Here is a 5569-nt window from a genome sequence, read left to right as displayed (position 1 = left end):
AGAGAAAAAAAATCTGATAAAATCCTACATTCTTTCATGATAAAAACACTCAACAAACTAAGACTAAAGCAAACTTTCTCAACCAAATAGAAGACATTTATGAAATATCCACAACTAATGTCACAAAGATAAAAGACCAAATACTTTTGTTATAGGACCAGAAAAAATACAAGGATGTCTACATTCATTACTTTTATTCAACATTGTAATAGGATTCTAGCAAGGGAAATTTTGGAAGTAAAAAGAAACCAACAAGCAAATAAAAAGCATCCAATTTGGAAAGAAATAATTAAAATACTCTATTTTCAGATAGCAGTATCGAATATATAGAAAATCCCAAAGATTTCACTAAAAACCTATTCAAAATAGTAAAAGCTTCTACAGAGCAAAAGAAAACAAATCAATAGAATTAAATGGCAACCAATAGAATTGGAGAAAATATTTGCAAACCATATATCCAATAAGGGTTAATTTCCAAAATATATAAGGAACTCCTGCACTCAATAGCAAAAAACAAAAATAAGTAATACAATTAAAATTAAAAACTGGGCAAAAGATATAGATATTTCTACAAAAAAGATATACAGGTATATAAAAAGGTGCTCAATTTCACCAATTATCAGGGAAATGCAAATAAAACCAAACAAGGTATCACCTCACACCTGTTAGGATAGCTATGATCAAAAAAACAAAAAACTTTTCAGCTTTCCGCTGGGCGGAGACCAAGGTGCAACTTTCTTCGGTCATCCCGAATCCTGGTTCATCCGACACCAGAAACCTCCACCATGCTGCGGAAGTTCAACCCCAAGGAGATCAAAGTCATGTACCTGAAGTGCACCAGTGGGAAAATCCGGTACTATGTCTGCTCTGACCCCCAAGATAGGCCCCCTGGGTCTGTCTCCAGAAAAGGTTTGTGATGACATGGCCAAGGCAACTAGTGACTGGAAGGGTCTGAAGATTACAGTGAAACTGAACCTTCAGAACAGACAGGCTTAGATTGAGGTAGGCCCTTTTGCCTCTGCCCTGATCGTCAAAGCACTCAAGGAACCACCAAGCGACAGAAAGAAGTGGAAAGACGTTAAGCACAGTGGAATATCACATTTTATGAGACTGTCAACATTGCGTGACAGGTGCAGCACTAATTGTAAGCAAGAGAACTCTCTGGAACCATTAAAGAGATCCTGGGGACTTCCCAGTCTGTGGCTTGCAATGTTGATGGCCACCACCCTCAGGACATCATAGATGACTTCAACAATGCTGCAGTGGAATTCCCAGCTAGTGAAGAACTACAGAAGAAAATATTTCAATAAAGGATCATTTGACAATGAAAAAATGAAAAGATAAGTGTTGGTGAGGATGTGAAAAAATTGAAACTCTTGTACACTTTTGGTGGAAATATACCCTGATCTCAGACTTCTTCGCACCAGAACTGTGGGAAATAGATGTTTGTTGTCTGTAAGCCACCCACTCTGTGGTATTTTGTTATAGCAGCCTGAACATACTAAGACACTCATCGCAGCACTATTCACAGTAGCCAAGAAGGAAAACAATCCAAGTGTCCATTGACAGATGAAAGGATAAAGAATATGTTGTATATACATTCAATGGAATACTTTTCAGCCTTAAAAAGAGAAGGAAATCCTTTCATTTGCAACAACATGGATGAACCTGGAAGACATTATGCTACAGGAAATAAGTCAATCACAGAAGGACAAATATTGCATGATTTCACGTATATGAGGTATCTAAAATAGAACTCATAGAAGCAGAGAATAAAATAGTGGTTTCCATTGGCTGGGGAAAGTGGAAATGGGGAGTTGTTGTTTAATGGGTAGAAAATTTCATTTACACTAGATGAATACGTTCTAGATATCTGCTATACAGCATAGTGGCTATAGTTAAAAATACAGCATTGTGCACTTGAAAATTTGTTGAGGATAGATCTGATGTTAGGTGTTCTTACCACTCACAAACAAAACCAAACAAACAATTTAAAAATAGGGACACAAAGAAACTTTGGGAGGTGTTGGATGTGTCTAATCTCATTATAGTTGTGATAATATCACTGATGTTTGCATATGTCCAAACTCATCAAATTTATACATTAAATATATGTAGTTCTTTGCATATCAATTATACCTCAGTAAAGCTGTTAAAAAAGAAATAATGTAAGAAAAATGTACACACATGTGTACACATGTACACACACACACACAAGTATTAAGGTCATAGAAGACAGACAAAAACTGAGGAATTTTCCCAGATAGGAAGAGAGATTAATTATAGTGGTAATTAATGTGATATTTAATTCTGGATATGATTCTGGGCTGGAAAGAATACATTAGGAAGACAATTAGTAAAATCTACTTAAGATCTGTAAATTGTTTAATAGTACTGTATAAATGTCAGTGTCTTGGTTTTACAAGTTGTACTGAGATTTTGAAAAATGTTAACAATGAGAAAAGGTGAGTGAAGGTAAATGTGAATTCTTTAGACTGTTTATACAACTTTTTGAGAGCTTGAAAATATTTCAAAGTAAAAATTTGAAAATAAAAAATCAATACACAATCATGAATTGTATTTCTATACATTTGCACTGAGCAATCACAAAATAAAATTTAAACCTTTTGTTTTACAATAACCTCAAAAGAATAAAATGCTTAGGAATAAATTTAGCAAAAGAAGTACAAGACTTGTATACCAAATACCAGAAAATAAATAAATGAAAGTCATGATATGTTCATGGATCAGAATACAATTTTGTTACAATGTCAACACTCCCTAAATTGATCTACAAATTAAATTTAATCTTAATGAAAATCACATCTGACTTCTTTGTGGCGATTGTCAAGATGATTCTAAAATTCATATGGAAATTCAATAGACCTAGAATAGTTAAAAGAATCTTGAAAAAGAATAAAATTGGAGATAGGCTTCTTGATTTCACAACTTAATACAAAGCTATGCTTATTGAGAAGTTGTGGTACTGGTATAAATGTATATATGTAGATCAATAGACTAGAATTTAGAGTACCAACACAAATCCTTACATTTGTGGTCAATTCATTTTTGACAAGTGTGCTAAGACAAGTCAATGGGGAGAGAATAATCTTTTCAACACTTCATGCTGGGACCACTGGATATCCACATCCAAAACAATGAATTTGGACCTCTACCCCACACATTCACAATAATTGACTCAAAATGGACCATAAAACCAAATGAAAGAGCTAAAATGTAAGCATTTTAGAAGAAACATAGGCATAAATCTCTACGACCTTGGATGAGCTAATGGTTTCTTACATACAACATGAAAGCACAATCAACAGAAAAAAAAAAAAGAAAAATTTAACCACACCAAAGTGAATAACTTTTGTTCTGAAAACAATACTATTGAGAAAGTTAAAAAACAACCCACAGAAGATGAGAAAATATTAGCAAATCATATATCTGAGGCACTTTTACTCATAATGTATAAAGAACATTTATAAATGTATAATAAAAAGACAGATCACCCAATTTAAATGGCAAAGTGTTTGAATAGCTTTCCCAAAGACGATATACAAATGGCAATAAGAACGTGACAAAAAGCACAATTTTATTAATCATTAGAGAATTACAAATCAAAAGCACAAGGAAATACTATTTCACATTCACTGGATGGCCTGAATAAAAAGATGTACAATAACAAGTATTGGGGAGGATGTAGAGAAATTGTAACTCTCATACATTGCTTATGGGAATATAAAACGTTACATTTACAAATGTTTGGAAAACGATTGAGCTGTTCCTAAAAAAATTACATAAAGTTACCATATGGCTTATTTATTCTGCCTCTTCATATATACCCGAGTAATGAAAACACACATCCACACAAAACTTACACAAGTGTTCTTAGCAACCTTATTTATAATAGCCAAAAAGTAGAAACAATCCAAATGTCCATCATTTGATGAATGAATAAATTAAATATGTAATATTTATTCAAAGGACTATCATTTGGCATTAAAAATAAAGTATTGATACATGTGGTAACATGGCTGAAACTTGAAAACATTATGCTAAGTAAAAGAAGCCAGGCACAAAAGACACTATGTTACATAATTCCATTTGTATAAGATGTCCAGAATCAGCAGATGCATTGAGACAGAAAGTATATTAGTGGTTGCCAGGGTTTGGGGGGAGGGAAATAATGTGGAGTGACTGCATAATGGTACAAGCTTTCCTTTTGGGATGATGAAAATGTTCTACAATTGATTGTGGTGATAGTTGCATAGCTCTATGAATATGTAAAAATCATTGAATTTTGACTTTAAATCAGTGAATTGCATGCTATATAAATTACATCCCCCCAAAAATTGTTAAAATGCATATGGTCTAAAAAACGTAGAAATTTCAAAGCCAGAGATACTTTTTATTAAAGTTGATCATAAGACTTTAAAAGAATGATTTACCCAGGGCCGGCCTGGTGGCGTAGCAGTTAAGTTCGCACGTTCTGCTTTGGTGGCCTGGGGTTCGCCAGTTTGGATTCCGGGTGTGTACCTGTGCATCAGCTTGTCAAACCATTCTGTGACAGGCATCCCACATAGAATAGAGGAAGATGGGCGTGAAGATTAGCTCAGGGCCAGTCTTCCTCAGCAAAAAGAGGAAGATTGGTGGCAGATGTTAGCTCAGGGCTGATCTTTCTCAAAAAAACAAAAGGATTTACCCAATAAGGCTCATCAGAAAAGTTAATTTTCTTTTAATTAAACATTATTTTCTAAACATTTTCCTTCCCATTTAAAATTGATATCTTAGAGATGATTTGAATACTTGAGATTCAGCATATCAACTTAGCACACTGCATACAGAAAGGCCATTTGGAGAACCTGAAATACAAAGCCTCTTGAAAGAAGAAATGATTGAAAAATGTGTACTTAAGGAAGGGATGAGAAAATTAATTATCTAAATTAACACTTTATTTAACTCCTAGCTTCACTTTTACATCACTAAGTCAGCGTGGAACCTGTCCACACTGAGTAAATGAAATATATAAAGACTGAAAAATGTTCATTAGTTTTCAAAGAAATATGGTGAATGAGCTGATGTATATCTAAAACACAAAAGTGGATTTTAATGCCTGACATTTGCAGACAAGGGAAAATGACAATAAAAGCAAAATTGTTTATGTGTCTGTAAAGCTCATTCGCTTTGCTGAACAATTATTTCCTTTACTACTTCAGCACACAGGATACTGCAATGCAGCTGTTGACTTTTGAAGACTCAAAACTTCTGAGAAATACATCGTTGTTTAAGATTTCTATTCCTCGGGAGAAAAATAATGAATATCACTTCATTCTCTATAGTTTAGAACTATTCTTTCATCTATGTATGTCATATTTTGACTCCCATTGTCCCAATGGAATACTAATAGAAGGAGGAGAAAAAATTATAATCCAGAAAATGCATTGTCCCAATAGGCACAAACTAGAGAAAGTGGACTGCTGAAAGTTTGACTTGATGGAAGTCTCTTTAGACTTAGATGATTGAGCTGGGTTGGGTCCTTTTTCTGCTAGACAGAATGCCTGCA

General features: G+C 33.9%; 1 pseudogene; it reads left to right on the top strand.

Annotated features, from left to right (window-relative positions):
* Nucleotides 1–785: 785 nt before the first annotated feature.
* Nucleotides 786–1310, top strand: LOC106781362 (large ribosomal subunit protein uL11-like; annotated as a pseudogene).
* The last annotated feature ends 4259 nt before the right edge of the window (nt 1311–5569 follow it).

Source organism: Equus caballus, chromosome X, assembly GCF_041296265.1.
Source record: "Equus caballus isolate H_3958 breed thoroughbred chromosome X, TB-T2T, whole genome shotgun sequence".
In the NCBI taxonomy this organism is placed as follows: Eukaryota; Metazoa; Chordata; class Mammalia; order Perissodactyla; family Equidae; genus Equus; species Equus caballus.
The sequence above is the reverse complement of the archived record's forward strand: the minus strand, read 5'-3'. Positions and strand labels throughout refer to the sequence as shown.